A 12218-nucleotide genomic window follows, 5' to 3' on the forward strand; every position below is an offset into this window, starting at 1 on the left:
GATTCTGGAATCAGATAGACCTTGAGTTTCTAGTTTTCTTGGTCCAGCCAGATAGCATTGGATACATTATTTAATATCTCTAAGCCTCAGTTTCCCAGCCTCCAAAATGTGAATAATAATAGTACTTGAAGGGCTTGCTGTAACAATTAAATGAAGTATAAAATACTGGTGTAGGGATCCCTGGGTGGCTCAGTGGTTTAGCTCCTGCCTTTGGCCCAGGGAGTGATCCTGGAGTCCCGGGATTGAGTCCCACGTCGGGCTCCCTGCATGGAGCCTCCTTCTGCCTCTGCCTGTGTCTCTGCCTGTGTCTCTGCCTCTTTCTCTCTGTGTGTTTCTCATGAATAAATAAAAATAAAATCTTTAAAAAAAATAATAAAACAAAATAAAATACTGGTGCATTGCAAATCCTTAGTTTTTGTTTCTTTTACTGATGTGAAAATTAATTGCATTTTTCCTTTTTTGATCACTGTTTAAAAGGAACTATATAAATGGAAAAGAATCATTAGAATATCTAGGAATTAGAGAAACCGACTCCAAAGTTGTTTCCAAAATGCATTCTTTTTTAAACCATCTAAAACCTTTGAGAGTTTTCCACAGAGGCATGCCAACCGGTGATCTTATGAAGTGTAAAAGGAAAGCAAAAATGGAGACCCTAGCAAACAAATACACAATCCTTTCTACTTCATGCCCAGTGGTTTCTGAATCCTTCTGAAGATGCATTTTAGCGTCTTCCATCCATGAATTGCAAATTATTGTGGACTCTGGATTTATTCCATAGGTGCTAGAGTAATCTCCTGGCTTTTTAAGAATGCCTTTCTTGCACAAAGGCTCATGTCACCTCTCAAAGTACCTTAGAGATCTCAAAATTGGCCTCAAACCTTGCCTGAGTTAACTGAGCCCTGACAAATACATTAGGGTACCTAATTACAGTGTTTAGTTAAATCTCCACAAGACATTTTCTCTTCAGGGGAAAGCCTCTCCTCATAGTCCTTCTGCCCATCCCACTCCTACAGGAAGACTTCTCTGGAACAACAGAACATCCCAGTTTGGCCTGAGAGAGAAAGTGCGCCAACTCTGCGTTTTGCTTAGAACCTACTTTGGAGTGAACAGTGAGACTTCGGCTGCGTGGAACCGTCCTCATGTCCATGGCACTTGCTTAACTAACAGCATCTCTCAGTGACCCTGCTGATCTACAAGTGGGTTCAGTACCCCTGGGGGTTAAGTAGAAAAGAATAGAGCTGTTACCCTTCTGCCTACTTACCCAAACTTTTAGGTTTTTCATACCATTCTCTCCATTGCTATTGCTGGCATTTTCTACTTGGAAGAAATGAGTATCAACTGTAAACCTGGTAGTCTCTTCCAGATTACTTACACAAAATTTAAGTATATTTGTCCCAGCACAGAAGGATCTCTGAAATGCTGTTCATGCTTCTCCAAATTAAGACATGTTTACTGATTCATATATCCTGTTTCTTCATTTTAAGCCAGCTCCTTATTTTTAAAAATATATAAAAATATACTAAAAAGTAGTACAAATCCAGTGATGACCCAATCAAAATTTCTTATTAAATAGTAGGAAGTCTTATATTTAGAAATTTTATTCACTAGTTTTCCCTTTGGCATAATAGTCATTATTTCTCTAAACACTCCATGATATTTCTATATGAATTTCCTTTACAAGCTATGGTGCCTTTTCCCCAGCAGGATTTGTTTATACACTTTTTCATTGGTCCTTCTCTTTAATTACAGAGTCAACTAGTTTGTCCTGGATAGTGTGATACTTACTATCAGTAAGTTTTCACAGCTATGCCTGCAATTCTTCTTTTAGAAAGAATTCAGATAGGCAACCCTGGAAAGTTTGCCATAACAGGCACACAACTTTGCCAGCAGTTGCATAATTTTACCCCTGATGTTCTTTAGAAACCTAGGTAGAGCAAGTCTGTTGATTTCTCTCTTTCTGGTGTGTTAACTAGGTCCTGGGCCCTTCTCATTATTTATTCATATCACCTTCTATCTATATAGTGCTTTGTGTTTTTCAACTATTTTCAACTTTTTAATGGGTCCAAAAGTATTGATCTTTGAGAATCAAAAGAGAATTTTTTTCCTGTAAACTTAACTATTAAAAAAAATAATTAAAAAAAGCCATAATTTAAAAGTAGGATTCCTGATAATGTTTCATTGGAGGAAAAATAAAACGAAACAATTCATTTGCTCTGTTAGGGCTTTTGCATTCATTTCCACTCCAATATAGTTTCCCTTATTTTCTACTTTATTTCTCTGGCTTATTTCAACCTTTTTGTCTTGCTTTAGAGTCCCTGCATAATGCTTCTCAAATTCTTATTGACTATCATCTATGACTACATTATCAGTTGATTTTCAAAGAAAGCTAGAAAATGTTTATAAATAGTACTGTATACAACAGCTTCTATTGATTTGGTATCTACTGCATGGCAAGCACTGTGCTGAGCATGTTATATGTATTTTTTCAGTCAACCCATAACAACTCTAATGGGGTGGTATTCTGTGTTTATTCCAACCAGACAGAGGGGGAAATGGAAGCTCAGGAGTTTGTTGTTTGCCTTAATTCCAGTTAAGATTGGAACCTAGCTCTGCCTAATTCCAAACCTTTGCCCCTAACCCCTGTACTCTTTTGCCATTTCATTGGAGTTGAATCAAACATTTTTAGAACCATGGGTGATTAGATTAGGATCTTGTTATCTGCATTCTGGGCCAGTTCTGTCACAACCAACTACCTGATTGAGGGCAGGTGACTTAACTTGGGGAGTCTATTTCTTCGTTTGTTAAATTCAGTGATAGATCACCAGACCTTGATGTCTTTCGGGCCTATGAATCTGTTTATATAAATATTCACTAATGTCTATGTGGTCAGGAGTGGACACCGAACAAAAGTAAGAATTGTTCAAATATGCCTCTTATAAATTGAAAGAACAATTTTATGTTATTCATAGCAATTTCTCTACATAAGAGGAACATGTTTGTTCTGTTGTTTTACTTTATTTTTTAAGTTTTTTAAAAAAGATTTATTTATTTATTTATTTATTTATTTATTTATTTATTTATTTATTTATTTATTTATGATAGACACAGAGAGGCAGAGACACAGGCAGAGGGAGAAGCAGGCTCCATGCTGGGAGCCCATTGCAGGACTCGATCCCAGGACTCCAGGATCACACCCTGGGCTGAAGACAGGCACTAAACTGCTGAGCCACCCAGGGATCCCCTATTTTTTAAGATTTTTAAAAAAGATCTTTATTATTTATTTGAAAGAGAGAGAACCCAAGCTGGGGGAAAAGCAGAGGGAGAGGGAGAAGCAGGCTCCCCGCTGAGCAGGGAGCCCGATGTGGGGTCCATCCCAGGACCCTGGGATCATGACCTGAGCACCCCTGTTCTGTTGTTTTACTTTATAGTCACAAAAATGCAAGGGCTCCTTAAGCCCCTATTTTTTGGTGTGTCGGGGGTTATGTCTGTAAGTAAATTTTTTATTCATTGCCATGAGTGATGGACATACATGTTCATTTCTTGACTTGACAACATAATCATTGGGAGGCGTCTGGATGGCTCAGTCAGTTAAGCATCTGCCTTCTGCTTAGGTCATGATAGCAAGGTCCTGGGATCAAGTCCTGCATCGGGCCTCCTGCTCCACAGGGAGCCTGCTTCTCCCTCTGCTTCTGTCTCTTTCTGTGTCTCTCATGAATAAATAAATAAAATCTTTAAAAATAAAAAAAATTTTAAAAAGAAAGAAAATGCGATCATTGAAAGTTGGAATGTAAGAAAGTATTTATTCTCTTTATTCAGATTGTATTCAGAGTGATCTAATAAAGAAAATTAACAGTGTCAGAGCCTGAATTTGGCTAACTCCGGTTTATTTTCCCAAGTAGCTTTTGTGTTTCTAGGTTTTTCTTATTCTGAACAGAACATTTCACCCTTTTTTGTTGGTTTCCATTTTGTTTCCCCACGTCTCTGCACCTTGCTCTGCCCTGCTCCTTGAGTCAGAGGACTGAAATCCATCTCCATGACCTTCCATGAACTGGAACACATGGGAAATCTGAGAGTGGAAAGTGGGGTGTTTCTTCCTTATCCCCCTGCTTTTTCACCCCACCTCTCACTGTAGCTGCATCTCCCCAACCAGATTTTCCACAAGGTTGGTCTTCTTTCCCAGCTCCAGCTCTTACTGGATTCTGCTGTTTCCTTTGTTTCTTCAGCCCCAGAGGAAAATATGACTCTCCCTGTATAGCTGGTTGCTAATGCCTCACCATACTTTGTCTCTTTTCTTCGCCTGGCCTATATATCTTTGAATGATCTTTTCATTAAAGTCTCTTCATTTGAACCATCTAGGGTAAATTTTATTTCTTCCAGAGGCCACCATCCCTTATCTAAAACACTGAACTGGAATTTAATCACCTCTTTCTAAAGATTACATTGGTTTCAACCAATGAATGTATATTGAGCATCTTGAGAAGCTCAGGATTATGCCGAGTGCGATGAGAGGAACAAGAGTTATTTGTGGCATGATTCTTGCCCTTGACAAGTTTATAATCTAGTTAAGAAAGTTCCTGATCAAGATACTAAACAATTAATATGTAACACAGGACTTTAAGTCTTAAATTAGAGAGTTCATAGGACTATTCAGGTGATAGGAGGGAAAATTATCATAGGATATACTCACCCTTGAGATATGCCACACTTCTTATATCTTTTTATTTCCTGAATTGGAAAAAATTTTAGTCATCAGGCTTACAAAATATGTTGTTCTGTACTAGAAAGAATTTATGAAATTTTAACCAGCTATGGAATACTCATTCTTGAAATATCCTAGGAGAAATGTGACCTACTGTCTAAACGTCATGAGGGCCAAGAGATCATTCTTGTGTGTGTAAGAAGAGTTTGTTAGCCAAACGAGAAGAAGGGTGGGCCATACGTCATTGATTCAGCCTGGAACTACCTACCATTCCCATATACTTCATGAGTAAGAAGCTGATCAACTGCCTCTGACTCTGAACTTCAATGGGAGCTTCTGAGCTCAGAGACATGCACTGAAACCCAACCTAGCTTATCAGTCTGTTCCCCTACTTGGTTCAGAGAGAAGGCTCTGGGGTTGGGAGAATGGGAAAGGCACACACTACACTCTGGTGCCTAATGTGATTATTGCAATTCAGTACACAGGTTACAGTTTTATCAACTTGGACGTCAAGAGTACAAATTGGATATTTCAAACAGGGGTTGAAAGGCACCAGATAGAACATTGAGTTTCTCTGCTTGTGTGCAGACACCAGTGGGGTTCTCTGTCAAGATAGAAAAGGCTTGATGTGGGTCTTGGGGGCCTGTTTTCATATCTGATTAGAATTCAGATGGGCAAGAGTAGATGGACTTAAAAGAGAGAAAAACAAAATGAGGGTAGGGAGAAAGGAGGAAAGAGCGAGGTGTTACACGGCACGGAGGAAGCCTTGATTTGATGATGAAGTATACTTTGAGTGGTACAAAGTCATACTGGATGGACGGGAGGGGTAGGTCAGCTTCCTGAAACTATGCTGATGAAGGAGAACAGAGCTGGGCGCCTGGGTGGCTCAGGTGGTTAAGCAAGTGCCTTCAGCTCAGGTCATACTCTCAGGGTCCTGGGATCGAGCCATGGGGAGGAGGGGGCGCTTGCAGGGAGTCTGCTTCCCCCCTCCCTCAGCCCCCCACCCCCTGCTTGTGCTCTCTTTCTCCAGTAAATAAAATCATTAAAAAAAAAAAGAACAGAGCATGAATATTTCTAAGTTTTATCAGCAATGTGATTTCTCTTTAAGTAATGTAATTGGCTTCCAAGTATGGATGTAGCCACTCTGTAGAATCACGGTTGGCTAAACGTTGCTATACTGTTCAATAAGCAGGGCTTGTATTGGGCAGGATCTCATGCAATTTCGGATCTGGAAACTGGCTCTGAGGTCCTGTGCCTACCTATGATAGTAGATGTAGGAAGGGAGGAAGTTCAGAAGTACATTCTCAGCTAAACTGACAGTGGGAATAGATCTACTAATGAGGCAACATAAGTTTGCAGCCATGGCAACAATAGTATCATTCAAGATTGCTTCCTTTGCCAAAGCAGGAGGCAACAGAACAATGATTTCCTCTCCCTGCACAGGAGCCTGCTTCCTACAGGCAGAATGAGAAATGAGAGAGGCAGCACCATGTATTGCCAGCCATACCATGATAGGCACTGGGTCAAGAAAGGGTCATAGAAATAGAAACAGTAATGGGGGGGGGGAATTTTTGAGGTCTTACCAAGCACTGTCTTGTTAGTAGTACATTCTGTGGACTTTTCATTTCTGTCATCCCCCTCTGTCCTCCCCATTTCAAATGAACAGAGTGGCACTAAAACTCACCCACCAGTAATAACTGCTGCATAAATGCCTTTTAACACTTGGTGCTGGAGTAGCAATTATTGGAGCACTTAGCTAATAAATGCCTGGTGAGTTTAATCTCTGGATATCAGAGAATTAAATAAAAATGACTGAAAACTGGATAGTAAATTAGTAACACCAGTTACTGAAGTGATACGTGGGTTTTTTTTTTCACATTAAGCTACCATTATGATACAGCACTCCTATCATGACAGTGCCTTGACTCCTTGATTTAGCAGAATGAAGAATTTACGCTCTATATAATTATTTCAGGCAGTAACAACTTCCAAGTCAGCACCATTTTTCTCCATAAACCTGTCCTGCATACATCACGTTGATGTGAAGTCAGAGGAGATAATTACCTGAAGGTACTTTGTAAACTGAAGAGCTAAATAATGGTCAAGGAATCATTATTACCATCATTCAATGAATCTTGAAAGAACGTATTGGAAGGTCATATGTAGGTCAATATTTTCTATTTCTAGAAAAATGCACTATTCTTAAGAACTAAAGGTATCGGGCAGCCCAGGTGGCCCAGCAGTTTAGCGCTGCCTTTGGCCCAGGGCCAAAGGAGACCTGGGATTGAGCCCCCACGTTGGGCTCCCTGCATGGAGCCTGCTTCTCTCTCTGCCTCTCTCTTTCTCTCTGTGTCTCTCATGAATAAATAAATAAATAATCTTTAAAATAAATAAAATCTTTAAAAACAAAGAACTAAAGGTATCGAATTAAAATTTTTGAAATATTTAAAACATTTTTGAAATATCTATTAAGAGTTTGATATGCTGATTGCAATAACCTGAAGTGCTAACAAAAATGAATACCTTAAAAAAAATGAATACCTTAAAACTGTATTATTCCATTACTTCTTTTTAAGGCTCTATGGTACTGTGTTCCAAGTATATACAGCTATGTTTAAAAGGATATTCCCTGCAACACTGGCATGGCAAAGGAAAACATAACAAACAAAACCAACCTGGAAACAACTCATGTGTCCATCATTATGGATCTATTTGAACAAATTATGGTACATTTATTTTATGCTATATATAAAGAAAAGAATGAACTAGATTTTATAAGTTCTAACATGGAACAATGTCCAAGAGATATTCAATGATAAACACAATGTACAAAGCAGTATGTACTGTATAACTTAGTGCATTTCTGAGAGCTATGTAATTATCAAGGAATTACTGAAAAAAAATCTCTATATAGTAATATGTACTCGTAAACAGGAAAACCTTATTGAGGAATGTTTGCTAGTCTTCTGTTAAAATGAAATGACTGTCCAGGGGCACCTGGGTGGCTCAGTTGGTTAAGCTTCTATCTTTGGTTCAGGTCATGATCTCCAGGTCCTGAGATCGAGCCCCACGTTGAGCTCCATGCTCAGCAGGGAGTCTGCTTGTCCTTCTCACTCTCTCTCTACCCCTCCCCACTACTTGTGCTCTCGTACTCTCTGTCTTTATCTCTGTCTCAGTCTTGGTCTTGGATAAATAAAATCTTTAAAAAATAAAATAAAAATAAAATGGCTGTCCATATCACAAGAGAGTACCTATAGTAATTTTTTAATGTTAGATTTTTTTCTACAATGAGCTTGTATTCCTTTCACGAGCATAAAAAGTCAAGGCTTTTACAACAGATAAAATACCTGGGCTCCAAACAAAACCTAAATACATTAATAAGTAGATAGGATTGACCTCCAATCATATATTGAAAGAAATATTGAAGGTTTGAATTGCTAAAGCCAAATAGAGTTTAGTTTAACTTGCTGAGGCTCATTTCGAATTGTGAGACTGGAAAAAAATGCCTCAAAATATTGATCCCACTGCTCCAAGGCACCAGGCAATAAGTTCAAAATAAAGTTCAGAGTCCCCATGGAGCTAAAACAACTCTTCCTACTAACATAAGCTGAAACAAAGATGAGTTTTATCCTCCTGTAAGATTTTTAGCTTTTGTTTGTGACCAATAAATCAAAGGTCCACATGTTTGTTGAATGCACTCTAAGCCCCAGAGAGAAATCAACTAAAATGGTTTGAACATAAGTTGAACGAGGTCAACTTGGACTTGCACAAGAGGAAGTATCCGTAATGACCAAAGTTAGCTTTGCTGTTGCTATCAGAAGCAAAGTGCAAAGAGTGTGGACTGTTGGTGAAGTGAGATATTTCAAAGATTCAGCCGTTTTAGAGATGAATGATTACTTTTACTTATTTTCTTTCTTTTGTCCATCCCTATGCCTGCTAAACTACCTACCTGATGGCTGAATGGAGAAAAAACTGTAATGCCATTAAAATTAGAAAGCTGAAGGCTCTTTAGCGGTACAAAAAACAAATCTTCTGCAGACACATGGAATAATAAAATCTTAATCTATAAGGATGATGAGGTTGTAGGTGATCCAAAAAATTTCCTATTATTATTGTTTTAAAGTTAAGCAAGCCACACATTTAAAAGCAAACCATATGTTTTTTTTTTTTTAAAGACGATTTCATGAAAAGTATGTCTTCCTATTTCTCAAAGGATGCATGTGAAAAAAAAATCATTCAATACTATATTTGTGAGAATAGTTTGTTTCCAGATAGACTCTTCAAAGCTAGTTGTAAAGGTAGCACAAGAAAGGAAATTGTTCTTTAGTTTTCCTGTGACTAATTGTTTCAGCTTTTTCAACAGACTCTCATTATAAGCAGACATTCAAAAGCCTTTTTGAACTTGAAAGTTAGCTTCCATAAGTTCATTCTATCCCTCGTGACATTTTCTTACAAGGATATAGAGTAAATGTGGATGTATTAATAATATCCCTTTCTGGAAAAATAAAGATTAAAATTTAAAAAAAGAAAGCTCTATTACATTACCACAGATTCCTAAAAGATCCATAGGGAATCTGGGGTCCTAGATCCATAATACTTATAATAAAACATTGCAAGCACTGTTATATTTATAACATAAACACATGAAGCCATATTTAATAATTTTAGAATGGCGCAAATAAATTCCAAACCTTGATTCAAAAATATTTTAAGTGAAAGGAACTCTTATAATAAACTTAAGAAACTAGTCAGAAGGTAACATAAGCTTAAATTTTACTTCAATTCAAGCTAAACAAATGGTGTTTAATAGCAGAAATTACATGAATTTGAGAGTTTAAAATACTGATAATATTGACTGCTGGGTGAGTTACAACATAATATGTTAGAGCTATCTTGGTTTTCAACTAATTTTAATGAAAGATTATGCAATGTAATTACTTTGCTTTTATTCTTGTAAAAAACAGGTTCAAATGTAAGCTATTACGTGAATGTATTTGCTTCTAAAGGTATAATTGAACTGCAGCACTGGGCTCTTTATTTCTTCACCTAAAATCTGATGGTTGCACATTTGCTAACTTTTTATACCATGTACAATGACATTCTCTTCATAGAATCATGATGAGAATCAATAGCATGTAGAAAACAAAATAAAAAAGGATACATTTTTTAATAATAATGTTTAAGATGCAATAGTAAAGTAATAAGAAAAAAAATCTCATCACAATGATTTCTTATTAACTCTTAAAAGCTTCAACCCACAAAGATTAATTTCTATCATCTTTCTCATTCTTTACTCACAAAATAAATGTATTATAATTCTATAACTTTTTTTTACAAGAAACTAGGGATGCCTGGGTTAAACAAAATAGACTTTTAAGTCTACATATTTGGAATTCCATTGAAAAAATTGGTCAAAAATGAAAAGACACCACTTAATTTGTAGACAGGTAGGACAGGGAAATAAAGGCACAGAATCTGGGATCCCTGGGTGGCGCAGCGGTTTGGCGCCTGCCTTTGGCCCAGGGCGCGATCCTGGAGACCCGGGATCGAATCCCACATCGGGCTCCCGGTGCATGGAGCCTGCTTCTCCCTCTGCCTGTGTCTCTGCCTCTCTCTCTCTCTCTGTGACTATCATAAAAAAAAAAAAAAAAAAAAAAAGATTTAAAAAAAAAAATAAAGGCACAGAATCTGGTGCCAGATCAGATCTCAGGCCCTGGTTCTTACTTGCTGTGTGGTCTTGGGCAAGTTACTCAACCTCCTTGCCCTCAGTGTCCTTATCTGTAAAATGGGATGATAATAATAGCAACCTTCCTTCATAAGGTTGCTGTTTTTTTTTTAAATTTTTTTTTAATTTTTATTTATTTATGGTAGTCACACAGAGAGAGAGAGAGAGAGAGAGAGAGAGAGAGAGGCAGAGACATAGGCAGAGGGAGAAGCAGGCTCCATGCACCCAGAGCCCGATGTGGGATTCGATCCAGGGTCTCCAGGATCGCGCCCTGGGCCAAAGGCAGGCGCTAAACCGCTGCGCCACCCAGGGATCCCCCATAAGGTTGCTGTTAAATTTAAATGAGTAAATAAGAGTATAACATTCAGAACTGTTGCACCTAATGAGTGCTATGTAAATGTTAGAAGTTTTTGTTATAGTACATTCTTCTAAATACTCTAAATTAAAATGTAAATGGTAGTTTCATAGTTCAACTGTAGTCGATGATCAGTTCAAAGCTAATCTCTGGTCCTGTCTTAAGGGACAGTTTTCATTGAGGAAGTCCAGGAAGGAAATCCCAGGGCTGGGATTGGTCTTTGGCCAGTGATTCCAAATATCCTGAGTCGAATCCATTCCTCAGGAAATGTGGTGAATGACTCAGCTAGGCAGGAACTCACCTCCTCACTGCTAGTTGAACAAATGCTGAAGGATTGTTTCCTAGAGTCACTTGGTACCGGAGGGTAAGTTTTCCAACACAGGATGTAAACTTGAAGCCACTTAAACTTTCATGTCATTTTTTCCAGAAAGGTGGAAGATTAACAAAACCATTCTAAAGTCAGTTAGCAGTGCATGAGCTTATCAAAATAAAATAAAGAAGCAAGAGCTGTAAAGAAACGAAACTCAGTTTTCTGAAGAACCTACCTATCGAGTGACAAAAGCAAAATACCTGGCGGATTCCCTGGAGGACTCCTCACCATGTGTCCAGCTGCCCTGTCTGTCATCTCGGGACATTAACAATGGAGGACTGGGTAGCAGAGTCAGATTTGCTGCAAAATACTTTCGAGTTGCACTGATTTACATGTGCACGATTTAATGCACACCACTAATATTTCCAAAAACATGGTGGACCAGTTGTGAGTTACCTACAGACTGTTGTGGGTACAGCAGCCTGATAATTCCTCTCTTGCTTCTTGATTCCTATTTTCAGAATACGATTACTCATTTCACAATAAGAATATTAGTTAAGATTAATTTGGAATTTAATATGTGATTCTGTGCTAAAAACTTTCATGTATTGCCTCATTTCATCTTCAATCCCAGGTGTTATTATTTTTATTGTTATTATACGCATTTTACAGAGGAGAAAACTAAGGCACAAACTGTGCCAAGGCCTTAGAATTTTTATTATTTTTTAAAGATTTCATTTACTTATTTGAGAGAGAGAACGAGCAGGGTGAGGGGGAGGGACGGGGAGAAGCAGCCTCCCTACTGAGCAAGGATCCTGACACAGGGCTCTGTTCCAAGACCCTGAGATCAGGACCTGAGCCGAAGTCAGATGCTTAACTGACTGAGCCACCCAGGTGTACCGAGGCCTAATAATTTTTAAAAGGAGTATCTGGGGCTCATACTAAGGCCTAACTCCAAAGCCTATAGCTTTTACCCTGCACTGCAGTCTTCTCCAGTCTCTGGAAGGAAAGAAGTGCTTCTCTGTTGTAAGGGATGGACAAGACGTGAATGGGTTTGAAAGTGAACGCATTGGTCTTAGGCAAACATTTTGGAAAAATATATCCATCTGTGGTGCCTGCCCACTTCCAT

Source organism: Nyctereutes procyonoides, unplaced genomic scaffold (genome assembly GCF_905146905.1).
Source record: "Nyctereutes procyonoides isolate TBG_1078 unplaced genomic scaffold, NYPRO_anot_genome, whole genome shotgun sequence".
NCBI lineage: Eukaryota > Metazoa > Chordata > Mammalia > Carnivora > Canidae > Nyctereutes > Nyctereutes procyonoides.